The 13921-nt window shown below is 41.4% G+C and overlaps 1 long non-coding RNA gene across 2 annotated transcripts in view; it reads left to right on the top strand.

Moving 5' to 3' along the window:
• Positions 1-13357, top strand: part of LOC108448497 — a 31252-nt gene extending 17895 nt beyond the window's left edge. For both annotated transcript variants that reach the window (XR_001864386.1, XR_001864387.1), the window contains exon 3: positions 11620-13357. This is a non-coding gene — a long non-coding RNA (uncharacterized LOC108448497). The remainder of the gene's footprint in view (positions 1-11619) is intronic.
• Positions 13358-13921: the final 564 nt, after the last annotated feature.

The raw sequence follows: 13921 nt of genomic DNA, 5'->3' as shown, positions 1-13921 counted from the left end.
GGGCAGGGCCAGCTGCTGCCCCCCCAAGCAGCAGGTGCTGGCTGCTGGGATGTTTTGAAGACAGGCTGGGGAGCACTCATTGCATTTTGCGTTCTCTGTGGCCGCATGTCCCAGGCACGCTGGGCATTGTGAGTGTCACAGCTGCCATGGCTTCGTTTCTGCGCGTCAACTGCTTCAGTAAGTTTGGGTATTTGACAATATTTGACAATACTTAAAGCAACTTGATTTTTGAATAGGGTTGAGTGAAAGCTACTGCTAATTCTGGATCAAGGCAGGCTGGAGTGCAGATTATCATGGGACTACGTTCCACTTTTAAGGGCTGAACCCCTGGGCTTTCTGGGTTTTGATCACAGCATCCTCTCTAACCTTTATACCCATTTCATAGTTTTCTTTTTTTTTTTTTCCTTGAGGTCCTGATTCCACATCTCTAGAAGCTACTAAACTGAAACTGCCTGGAATTAATTTCAGATCTGTTGTATGGGAATCACTTTGAGGACCTGCTTGAGTCACTTAGAGAAGGAAGAGCTGTGGCAGGTGTCCTCTGAGAAAGAGAATAGGACAAAAAGTACAAAGAGGTTTGAGACTGTGACTCAGACTGCACAGATAGTCTTGCACAAAGCTTTGCAGTCACTGTCCCTTTAGAAACATATTTTGATTGTGCAAGGCTGTGGGGTGCAGCCTTCCCGCATCCTGCTCGTCTTTCTCCTCCCCTTCTTTCTCTACATCCTCCCAAGACACTGCCAATGACTCAACCTGGTTCCTGCAGCAGGGCTGCTTTCCTGCAAGTCAGAGGTAGGCAAGCAATCTGTTTCACTAGATGCCATACTGCCTTTTAAGGAGCTTCTCTTTTCATCAGACTCCTCACAATCAGATGTGGTAGGTTCAAAAATTGTTTGTGATGCCTTGGGACCTCTCCCCTTCCTTCACCTCAGAGCCATGCAATCTTTCTGCAGCCTGGTATCAAACTGCAGTGCTACAAAGAGAGGGAAAAGGGTGGGATGTATTGTACATACAACAACTGCAGTTCAGCTTTTATCCTATATATGTATATATTTTTTTCAAGTCCGTGTGAATGAGGAAGTTCTAACGAAACCTAAAAATACAAGGAGCATTGACCTTCAAGAGATGTTTCCTATTCTAGCCATTCAACTCAGTCTGTGGTTGCTGCTGCTTTTCCTGACTGCAGAGAGAGAGGCTGAAATGAGCAATCAGCTTGTTTATGGCAGGTTTTAGTGCTTCACTACAATAATAAAAGAGGCTTTCGCAGAAGGGATTTGGTTCTCATGTACTTCAGTGTTTTATGCTCCATTTTGCTCCATAAAGCCCAGGCTCTTGTTTACAAGAATTAGCAGCTTCCCAAGGTTTCTGCTGATTTTGAGGAATCAACCCCTTGCAGTTATGTGACACCACCATGCAGCTCCCACTCCACCCGGTGCTTGCAGAATGACTGTTCCCTACGTGCGGTTGAGCACTTGGATTAAACACCTGCACAAAACAATTGGCACAACCCAAAGGGCTGTTAGAGGCTCCATATCCTGTTTGGGAATCACTTCAAGGGAAATTAATGATTCTTCTCTGCATGCAGACTTCTAAAAAAGAAATCTGTTTTTATATGTGCAATTAATCCGAAGTGGTTGGTGTGCACTCTGTGCTGTTACACATCAATAAGACAGCAACTTTATTACTTTTAATTCCATAAGATGTGTAGTATTCAAGACAACCGCATTTAAGACAACAAAATCCTTGCACAGGTGGTAACTGTGACATGTGCATATCCCCCGTCCACTTACCTTTTCTCCATTTAGGAATAAGAGGGAGAATGCCATTTAAAAGGCATTTATGCATGTGGTCCCTACATGACACAGATATTAGAGCTGAATTATTTTCATGGCAGAGGTTCAAAGACTGGAAATTTCCAGTAGACTTTGTGTGCTGATTCACAAAGTGCTGCCAGCACTTGTGATGTTATCACAAGCCTTGTGATAGTTAATATTCTGTCCTAAAGCTTCAGGTTTTCTCTACATGTGATTGTTTGAATCTCAAGTTTCCTATCAAAAAAGAAAAGTCCATTTCTCTCCTAACTGCAGAGAACAGCTTGAAATACCATTTCCCCTCCCAAGAGCCAAAAAACATTAGGAGGAAGGTAAAATTTTCCCAGCCTTTATTCCACACACCCCCTCCCCCCCCCCAGCTTTGGAGTTTTTGATTCCCATTTAGCTTCCCATTTTGTTTGTATCTCACTTCTGGATTTTGAGGGACTGCATTTGGTGCCAGAAATGACCAATCTACATTGTGTTTGTGGTTTGATGCTTCAGATGAAGGCAGAAGCACTTTTTTACAGCAGATAAATTTTGCATGAAGAGATGCTATTTTACTACAAATAATTGCTGTCGTGGAGGTTTGCTTTACCACACCCCTCTTCACATGGAACCAGTGCTTATCCCAGGACCTTATAAATGCACAGCAGCAATTAAGTTTCTTTTGTTCTGTCATGTAATTTAGCAAATAATAGTCTCCAGAGATGAGCCAGGTTATGTCTTGTAGAGAGTTCTACCTGTGTCAAACAGCTAAGATAAGAATAAGGATCCTGGTGGATCAACTTTTCTTACTACTTTCACATATGTGCTCCTACATGGACAGTAGCATTTTAATCCTATACTACAGCAGTAAAAATCTATTGTTCAATTTTTAGCTGAAATCTGATTTCTGCATTTTTACTTTTCTCTCTTGCAGTTCTGGTTCAACTGTTCTAAAAAGAACTGTATAACTAAAATGCAATTTTAGTTGAATATTTAAAATAAAAGTGAATTGATTAACCCTACATGGTGCTTTAGAGCCAAGCAATTGAAATCCAAGGCCACTCACTAATTAGCTACTTCTTGTGAAGAAGCAAACCTGTCTGTCATCTGTTACCCAACTATTTTGTCAGCCCAGTCTAATGGCATTTTGACCCATCTACACTAAGCTGGACCGTGCAGTCTGTCACTGCACTAGACATGCTTCTGAAGCCACAAAATATTTATACACAGATAGTGAAACAACCTGTCTGAGGCAAGGTTTCCATCAGAAAAGGCCTGTAGATGGTGCTGTAATATAACTGAAAAAACCAGATTTACTATGAGGCTGGATGGAGTTGTCTTAGTCCTCAGAAGCTGAGCTCAGATCAATTTTGCTTAATTTCATACCTGCAGGATTTTGAGTTCTAAGTGACCACAGCAAACTCAGCTCATTGGAGATGAAGAGGTACAGGAACCTGCAGATGGACTCAGGTGCCCTGGCATACTACCTTCACCATCTTCCTCATTCTTTGTACAGCCTGAGCCCCACCTCACCATGACTGGCACCATGAAGATTTTGGAGAAAATCGTGCCATTGACTGATCTGCATACTTACATCTTGGAAAGGGCTGAATGCCCTAAAAATCCACGGCTCTTGCATAAGGAAAGACTTTCTCCAGGAGAAGGAAATGGGTAAAAGAACAGAGATAAAATTATTTGGGTTTTCCACTAGGCTCAATTTTTACCAACTTGGCCCTCCTAAGAAGCCTCCCGGCTCTAACCTACAGCTTACTTCGTGGTGGGTCAGCTGTGGGTGTCCTAACTGCAGGAGCTGGGGAGTGCCAACTTCAGCAATTAAGCAGATTTTAGAAGAAATAATTTTGCTGAAGAGTTGACTCTGTGTAGTTATGAGCTTCCCTCAGTAACTGCAGGCTTGGTGTCTCCCTCCCCAACTGTGAGTTATTATTGGATTCTTTACTCTCTTTCATAAACTGCTGATTGGTGGCAGATTGTTTAGCAGCTGCCACCTGCTATAGTGCTTGTTGAATAAATTTCCCTTTTTAGTTCTAGAATAGCCTTGGTCTGCTAACAGCTCTGGAAGCATTTCAGGAGGAAAGGGACAGAGATAATGCTGGTTGGTTGTTTTTTTGGCAGGGTTCAATACTGGTCCAGTGCAATTCTTCTGGGAATCTTGAACCCCAAAAAAGTAAAGCACTTTTAAGTGTGAATGACCTCGTCTCTGTCCAGGGGGGATTTAGACATGTACCTCAGTTCTGCCATTTTTCCAGGAGGTTAGTGCTTTCCTGACCTGCAGTTTTTGATCATCTGGAGCCAGGCTTGAGTGCTCCACTGAAACAGGACTTTTGTGAATCCTAAATGGCCATTAGAGGTTGTTCTGTGATTGTGATGATACTTGAATCCCCAAGAGACTATGTAATGCCTTGTAATTCAAGGAAGAAACTGTAGGGAGAACACTTGTCTTTTGAGAATATTTATTTTGGGATAGTAATATTGTGGAATAGATGCCAGAAGGGATCACTGCTCTGCAGTCCCATCTTGGTACAGGGAGAATTCCTCTGAGCTGTGGTCTTCATGCTCATCTCAGTGGGCATAAAGCTAATTACCATCTGTATCTGCAAAGTCCATTCCTCAGGAAAGACCCATGTGACTTAGAGTGCAGAGAGCAATAGGGAAGATGTAGCAGCACATGTGTTAAAAATATTATGCCTACAGGAGAGTGGCAGGGGTATGGGATGGTTGAGGAGACACCCATTTTTTCCCCTGCATCTCTCAGTATGTCTTGGCCAACAGGGCCTTCCAGCAGGTTCAGCCCACTCAAAGCAGCTCTGGACACCCATCTTCCAAGAAAAATTAAAGCAGTTCAAGTAAAAAATTTGAATTTTTCCTGCATAAAGTCCAAGAGGAAGAAGAATATTAGCATGCAACTTTCCATGTGTAGGTGATTGGCCAGTTTCTTTGCTGTTTGTCTGTGGTAAGAATTCAGGATGTTTAAATCAAGTGTGTGGGCGGTGTGAGCAACTGATGGATTCCTCTCTTGTAACAGCTGTTGCTGCTTTTGTCAGGGAGCTTTTCTAAAAACAAGAATAGGAGGGGGTAGTGCCCATTGTTCTGGCCAGAATCCAATTTGGATAATTGCATTCTGCCTACCTAAAATTGCAATGGCATGTTATGCTTCCCATCTCCATAATGCCTGAGGAAGCTTTGCTTGAAACTTGTTGTTTAAATACGAAGTTATTAGTTGAGTCATCAACATTAATTTTATTCAGTATTTCAATCAACAAATAATGCTTCTTATTCAGGTAATACAGATCTTTCATAATAGTATTTTAGTGGATCCAGACAAATATTGTATTTTAATGTTTGTAATATAATTTCAAGGTGAATGTCTCTAATGGCCTGTTTTTCAAAGATGGGAACACCCACTGATGTAACTTGTAGTTATCACTGCATGGCAATCTGGAAATCAGGCCATTCACATCTAGGAGTTCAAAACCACCATGAAGTGTGGTACAACTGTCCCACATTTTCAGTTAAGCTGCTTTTTAAACCATACATATTGCAATTTACTGAGGAAGTAGCACCTAAACAAACATCTAAATGGAATTTAATCGGTTATTCATGGAATTTATTTTGTTATATGCCTTGATCAAGATCACTGATTTTAAATCTCTCTGGACTTCCAGGACAGTGTATGGAGCCATGCTGAGACGCACAGATTGGTTAGTTTATATCAGATTTTAAACATAAATGAGGTTGCACTGAGCATATCTTAATTTTGATGTGGGTGTATGGAGGGAAATGCAAATGCAAATTTAGAGTTTGCGGGCAGATCTGATACTGATTTAAAACTTAAACCCAGAGCAATATATGGATCTTAGTTTTAACATGTCTTTCTAATACATCCTGTTGGGGGACTTGTTGGATGAACCATGCCTAGACTTGTCCTCCCAGAGCAGATTCAGGTTGGAAATCTCAATGAAACGCTCTTCAGAACGGCTTCTGTAGAAGATCATTCTTACACCCATTGAAGTCTCCACCAATCTGGGATGTCCCTGCTGGGCTCCTGCAGGTAAAGATTGCTTGGTGCACGTCTTGTGGTGTGGCTCTGGGCTGTCACTCTTGGCACCTGGAGAGTCTGTCTTCTTGCATCTCTTGCCCTGTAGGGTCAGTGCTAGACACACACTCACATCCTTCTCCAAGTGTGGGCAGATTGCAGAGTGTGGAATTGTTCTTCCCAGTCCATTTCCAGACTTTCAGCCTCCTCATGCTGGCTGAGATTCAGGCAGTTGGAAAACAATCTGCATAAAAGAGTGAGGAAGCCTTTTTAAACCTGTCATCCTCATTCATCGATCAAAGATTATGATCCTACTTTCTCATTGTTTTATGGAGAGCATTTGTTTGTTTACTACTTTGGCAGCTATCGGTACATAAGCAATGCATATACTATAAATATCCCCATTATCCAAAGGCCCAGCTCAGTGAGCACTGCCAGGCACTGTGCTCACTGCCATCAAGTTGATAGAAGCACTCCAAGCAATAAGCACTGAACTTGACAGGGTATTCCGATTTCCATCTTTTTCCAGCATGAAAGGCAAAAAGAGGAAATCTGTCCTACGCAGACACCTAAGAGAGAGGCCAGTCATCCACTGGTGAAACGTGTTGGTGAAGGACATGTGGAAGGCAGCGCCAAGCAAGGGCTGCTCAGGCGTGGACATCAGTGCACATGGCAGTGGCAGCAGTGGGTGGTGTAGGAAGGGGCCATTGGAGAAGTCAGTACCCTGAGTTGGAAAACAGACTGTGAGGAGCATGAAAAGAGCCAAAACAAAGCTCGGAAAGAAGGCAAGGAAGAGGGAAAGGACACTGGCAGAGAGATGCCTGCAGAGTTGGGTGAGAAAGGGAGTTAGGGCTGGCTGACAGTGGGGAAGGTATTTTGATGAGTGAGAGAGGAGGTGATGGGAGGAGGAAATTAACATCTAGTTCTTCTTTGTAGGGCTGTGCCCCATCCCAGGGAATGTGAAGTCTGGGGTCCTCACTGAGCAGTGGGCATAGTGGTGATGCCCCTTTCATGGTGGTGGGGGCTGCCAAGGCCAGTGCTGGATTCTTTGAAACCATTTAAACTCAGAAAAAACCTAGTTCTTTTTCCCACTTTGTATTCTTTGTCAGAGGGATTTTTCAGATGGACAGTTTGTTGTTGCATGAAAGAGTAAAACCATGCATCGTGGCCACAAAGATTAGTAGTCAGACCTGTTTATGCACACAGCCATCCAACTGCTGTTATTTGCATCCATATAAACAGAAGCTATGCTAAATTCTGGCCAAAAATCAAACCCATTGTGAGCTGCCTAGAAGGCTTTAGCAGATGGGAGCCATATAAATAAAATGTGATGTCGTTATTAACTGGCCTAGCAGTTCAGTGTGTTTCTAGCAATGATTATTTGGAATGGCATGAAGACTGTTCTATCTTGAAGGATGAATTTATCTTATCTACCAGACTGAGGCATTTAAAAACAAAAAGTACAGCCCTTCCTCTTCAGGGCCATTGATGCTTTGAACCCCGTTGTTTCCCACAGTGTATGAAAAAGGGAATTGCTGCACAGTTTGAATTAACTTCAGTGCCAGTTACGTTAGAAAATTCATGTTACACCTCTGTACGGCTGCTTTAATTTACTTCCATCCTAGTTCAGCACCTACTCTCTCAGCCCTAGCCCCAGTAATGACAGACTGTTCTTTGCTCATTTGAGATAAAGATAGAGCTAATTTCAAATGAAGGAAACTTTAGTTGACAGTGATCTGCTTGACTCTTTACAGCAACACTATGTCCTATATCAAAACAAAATAAAGACTTGTACACACAGTGCACCAGCATTTGGTTGTGGAAAACCCAAGCTATATACCTGTGAACCCAGTGAGAAGAGAGAAATAATTCCATTTCCTCAGTGTGATCCATGTTTCCTGTCCAGTTCTAAAATCCCCAGTTAGGAAATACCTCATAGGCTCTTCCTGGAGTGGTGACCAGCCCTTTCAACGGGGCTGAGACAATGACTGATACCTCCCAAACAGCTGTTTTCGGTTCTCTCATGTATCACAACTCCCTCTCCTTCAGTTCAGACTTCACATATTTCCCCCAGGCTTTCTCTTTCTTATTCATGAGGTGGTTGTTGCTCTCCATGTTCTCCTCTCCATCTCACTAGCAGGAAAGAGAGCAGTTTTCTAGGGTTTTAACCCATTTTATTGGCTGGACATAGTTGTTCTTTGTGCTCCATTCCCATTTTTTACTGAAGGCAATGCTTCTCAGTGCTGATGAGACCCCTGGTTGTGCCAGGTGCCTGCTGCCCAATTCTACCATTTCAAGCAGCTGAATTGCCTTACTGGAAGATTTCACAGTTCACTTTTGTTGAGAGAATCGCCTTGTCAAAGTACAGATTGAGAAAATCTATCAGGAATGGCCGGCTGTAGAGGGAGGCCAGTGTAGAGGCTAAGTTCCTCTTACCTTGGTGCCGCTGGTTCTCAGGGGTGGTTGTTGCTGTGTCTGGAAGTGTGGCACTTCCAGATTTTAAAAAGCCGTTTTGATTGCTAAAGTTAGACAATAACTGAGTCATACAGGTGTGCTCCCATGTTATGACTGAACTAAATGATAGCAACAAGTGAGCTCGGGAGAAAACACTGCTGGAGGTGGGTAAGGAAAGCGCCAACTGCAGGAGAACCACCTTGGGCTTTGCTGTTCTTGTGTCTTTTTAAAGAGTGATTGTCAGCTGGACAGAAAAACTCCTACCAGCTCTTGAACTACTGCCTTATCAGTCCAGTAATGAACTTCATCCAGTCATCTCTGTAAACTCTTCATGTATTTACACATGCCTTTCTCATGCAGCTTGATGTACATAAAGGTCAAATACTGGGGGAGTGGGTGTGTAGGGACAGCAGGACCCAGTCTTGGAAGAGGCTGTGTATTGTGTAAATTGCCGTATCCTTTAGCCTGCAGCTTAATTGGGTTTTATCTTTTTTCCAAAAGTGCTCCTTTGGTTATACGGAAATATAGCCAAAAAGACTAGTGCTTCACTGCTAATAAGAAAGCAGGGCTGACTCACTACTACTAAAGGTGAGTTATGTAGAGTAATTAGATTTTAGGAGATCTGTTTATGAGTTACTTTCCCAGACACAGAGATATTAAAGCTCATCCTCACAGGCCTGCCTGGTATCTCCTCCAAGGCTGTGGAAGGCATCCTGCCACATGGTTAGTATGACCACTGGCCTTGGTGCTGGGATAGTGGCCCGAGTGTGGGCACACACAAGCACACACACACATACATGGGCTAGAAAGGTGAAGAATATTTTTATGACATTATTTTTATGGTAATCTATTTCAATGGTTAATTTAGTTTAGGGCACTGATTTATAACAAGTTTATAGATCTTCTTTACTATTCTTTGTTGAATTATGGAGGTGGCATGTGTGAAATGGAAGTACTTGGCCTATTGTTCTGCTTCTCACGCAACCAGTATAGTTGAGACAATAAAAAGATCTATAAAATTAATATATACAGAGAGAAAGGGACAGAGACAGAGAGAATATGTAATGCTCCAGAGTCTGGTATCACATTTATCTCTCCCAGAGAGGTTAAGACTCAGAATTTACATGTAGAAATACCAGAAAGATCTTACCCTCTTGTGTGGAGAGAAATGACTTCTCAGCAACCAGGCTATCATCTCCTTTATTTATAAAGCCAGTTCTCAGGGTGCAATTTTTTAGTGGTTTTTTTTTCAGTTTAGAACCATACTGCTTTGCTTACAGCTTGGAGCTAGGCCATCTGTTGCTGAGGGCTCGCTGACCTGGAGCTATTAGGCAGGCTTTTAGGGAGACATAACCACACTAAGATTTCAACTCCCAATTTTCTTTCTACCAGTACATTATATCATATTTAAACATACCTGCATGTGAACACACGCACGTTGTAATGGGAAAATATTTATACATCTCTCAACAAACCCTATATACTCACACTTATTAAATGTGATAATAGCATTTTTATCTGACCTATGCCAAACTGTGTTCAGTGTATACTACTGACTACCCAGAGGCATTTGACTCCATATTCTACCTCCTCTGAGGCTCTTTCTGCTATTTCAGGCCATTGAGAAGTGATTCATTTAAGATCTAGTATCTCAGGTATTTTATGACTTACTGGTTTTCCCTTCATATTTATAATAATGTTTCCCAGTAACCTTACTTTTATATGTAATCGTACGAGTAGGGAATTGGGAAATTTTTACCTAATTTTTCTTTAGAGTTTTCTTTAGCTATTATCTTGTATGAGATGGTAAGGAGATGAAAGCAGGTATGAAATACACAAAATAGTACAAACCATATGTTTTGTATCATTAACACAGTTCCTCTGAATGACTGACTGTTGGTTTGCTCTTGTACCAACAGAAGTAGCAGTGCTCCTTTTTCTCCCTTGGTCAGAGCTATGCTAAGATAATCAAAGCTTTAACACAACCTTGCAATGAAATATGACCAAACCAATTAATCCATATTAAGATGGTGAAATCACTTCAGAGCTGTGGTATCTTGTCCAAGGTGTACAAATCTCTCAGCTCTCCAATGATGTATTTGCTAACTGCTGCTATTTTAAACTCTCCTCTTTCCCCAATCTCTCCTCTTTGATTACTTCTCGGTATGTTAAATTGGGTAAACAAATAGGTAGTGGGTTGATAATTGTGAAACTGGTTGATGCCTTGTCCTTTTAAGTGCCTAAAGGACAGCAGCGTTCTTTAATAAACCTATTAATGTACCATCATTCCTTCTCCAGAGTATAACTATATGGTAGTATGAGGTCTGTCTTCTTGTCACCACACATCACCACTTCTATTTGAAGAAAACAGAATAAATGCACCAAATGTAATATTACAGTCAAATGGAAAGAAAATTCCTGGTTTCTACTGTCAAAATGAAAAAGCAGAACAATAATTTGAATAGAATTGCAGTTTATCCTGTTTGGTGTTAAAGAATACCAATTTATTTTATAAACTGCAAGTCATTTAAAGATTTCAACAGTTTTAATGAAGTTTAACAATTCTGTGTAAGATGGGGTTTTTTTCCTCCATTTGGTGTATCCATCATCCTGTGCAATAGAAACCAGTGCTGTCCACACAGTCTAGGTTGAAGGCTACTGACTGACAAATTATCAAACTGCTTATTTTCTTTTTAATAAACAATCTCCTAGAGATATTTCTCTCCAGAAACATAAATAATAAACCTGCAAGATCTGACAAAGCCAAAAAGTTGTAGAGAAGGACCAAAAAACGGAATCTGGCTTAGTGCCCAGCAAATTATTGGAGAAGACTATTTGGTAATAAAAAAGAAAATACCCTTGGGCTCTACATCATTCACAGATACAGATCGGAACAGCCAAGAATGGCTCTTTTTTTTTGAAAGGGGGAGTGTTAACTAACAGTTCTCCAAGGATATTCACCATAGTGAGTACTGATGCAGACAACTAGAGCTAATAGTGGTACAAAAGAACTGCCTAAAATATTTTTTTTACCCAAGTCAGCTTATTATTTCCATCAGACATTGAATTTCAAATATTTGCAGTAGTAACATCACAGACTACAGGTGTAAGTAAGGCAATATTCAGTTAATGCAAAGCTTTATCTGAGGGCAAATACCTGCAGGTAGCATCACATTGGTACAAAAAGCTTAGATTGGCTTTGCCCGGAATATTTCATTTTATTTGCAAACACCTGTCAACAGAACAGTTGTGGCTTACTTTTTGAACATGTTATGTCTCACAGATTCAACAAAACATTTTCTTCTTTTTCAGAAGCTGCCAGTTGTTGAATGTGAAAACAAAGAGCTGCACTCTCACCATGTAAGGATACAGTTTCTCTTATATTCTGCATATATCAAGTTACAGCCTCTGGTAAGGCCTGCCAGGTGATGGTAGGAAATTTAAAGATACAGAACCCATTAGTTAAATGCCCCATCCAATCATTAGGTTTGTTGACCTTGCATCATGGCAATATGTTGGTGCAAGTGGCTGGAAGCTGGGCAGAATCACTCAATTATTAGAAGGCTGGAGACTCTCCCTGTTGCAGAGCCCATGGTAAGTAAAATAAGGGCCTTCTGTTCAGAGAATGGGCAGACTCTGAGCCTTCTGCATCCTGGCTGAAGTGGAGATGGGTTCCTACAATTCTGTGAAGCACTAATACATGCTAAACTTTTAAGAGTGCTCAAGCCTTCATAGGTGTGCTTGCAGTTGCTATGAGGGTCTGCAGCCTGCAGGGGATGTGTACCTTGGCAGCTGAGTTGTTTGTGTGTCTATGGAACCCACTCACCACAGGAATGGAACTCTAAACTGTGGCTTGAATCAGCTGTTGGAGGAAGAAGTCATCAGTGAAGGTGAATAGGCTCACTGTCAGCTGAGATCTTTGCACTAAGGTGTGTCTTTCAAAATGATATATACTTGTCTGTCCTCTCTTGCTTTTGTACCATTTTGCTTCTGAAAGTGGTAACAGCTATTATTTTATCTTCTGTAAAAGTTTTTGCATGTGCAGTGGGAAGAAGATGGCAAAAAAATAAATTGGTTTCACTCTGTCAAGGAAAATGGATTAAAAATATGTATTAGGACTGAAGAGCACTTATCTGAGCCTCTTAGCCATTTCATCTTCTAAACAGCTTGATCCAGAAGGGCAACTGACAGGTCTTAATCAACTGTCTTCTGCAAACCCTTTACAGAGGAGCATGCAAAGGTTATAGTAATTTTTGCTTTAGTTCTGGCATCTGTCCTTAACTGCCTTTGGTGTGGTGTCCCAGGTAGCTGTCTATCCTTACCTAGCCATGACAAGAGCTGCCAAAAGGCCTTCCCTCTGGCTAGGTCAGGAGCTTATTGCATTTAGAGTCTGTGTTATGCTAATTGTGTACTATGATAACAAACACTATGAGCAGTCCACTTAAGCAGAAAACGACATATTCTTCATACCTATCTGAATGATACCAGAGTGTTCCTTTCTTACGTGTTGCAACTTTCCTTTGCAGTAACAGATCCAAATGTCTTTCAGGCTGGATGAATGGTGCCCACAACGTGTTTCTTCCAACAGACAGTATTTGCAGCTGAAATTCGTGCCCATTGTTTCAAATTTCTCCACAGTCTTCTCTGTAGAATTCTTTGCAGAAGCCTTTAGACAACAACTTTGGGCCTGCAAGGGGCAAATAATGTGAAACACGTTTCTAATGAGCAATAATTACAGGTTTAAATAGCTGGCACAATCAGTGTTCAGTGATTTCATTATTAGATGGCACCGTAATTTATGCTAATCCTGATAACGGTTCCGGATGAGAGAGGTCCAGACATAGGCGATTGCACTGCAATTATTTACACCCTGTATTTCTGAAACAATAGATATGGTAATTTGGAAATCAGATGACTATGATTTCATTTATTCTGGTAGGAAACACATGTAACAAGTTGTGTCAACAACCATAAAATTAAATAGGATTAATTGATTTCCAATTCTAGGTTTATTCCTTGTTAGCTTTCACTGCCCTAGACAACCCATGAATCAAAGGAAATTTATTTTTGGAGACCTGGAATTAAAAAATTTCCTACCCTTTTTAAAGTCTTGCATTTGGATGTATGTTCTCAGTGCAGGCGAAAGCAGGGGGTTGAACTTCATGAGTCTGCTTTCATGTAGCTACCACCTTTGTAACTGCTGCAAACAAAGCCAAACCTTTCAATCTTCTCCAGCCATTCCTCAGTGACTGGGGTACTCGCTTGTGCCTTTTAACTCCACTGGGCTCTTGTGCAAGTAAGCCATCAGTAAACTGAATGTTCAAATCAAATTGTGCCAATGTGGTGGGTGGCAGGACATCAGGGATTATATCACAGATGTTTTAGAGGGGAAAAGAAATGGAGGCTGGAGTGATTTCAGTATGCAGAGCAGTGAGAAAGCCTTTAGCAGGAGAACCTGTGCTTCAGTCTCAGGTTCATTCCTCAGCACTGCAGTTGTGCCAAACAAGTCAATTAGGCTGTTCATGTGTTTAAAGCCCATGCTACGTGCTTCATGTGACTGGAAGATCAGGTCTCTGGTGTAAATAAGTGAGGTAATAGTCTGTTGATTGTTGGA

This window comes from Corvus brachyrhynchos, unplaced genomic scaffold (assembly GCF_000691975.1).
Source record: "Corvus brachyrhynchos isolate BGI_N302 unplaced genomic scaffold, ASM69197v1 scaffold115, whole genome shotgun sequence".
NCBI classification, from domain to species: Eukaryota; Metazoa; Chordata; class Aves; order Passeriformes; family Corvidae; genus Corvus; species Corvus brachyrhynchos.
Note: the sequence above shows the minus strand (reverse complement) of the source record. Positions and strands in the feature narration are given on the sequence as shown.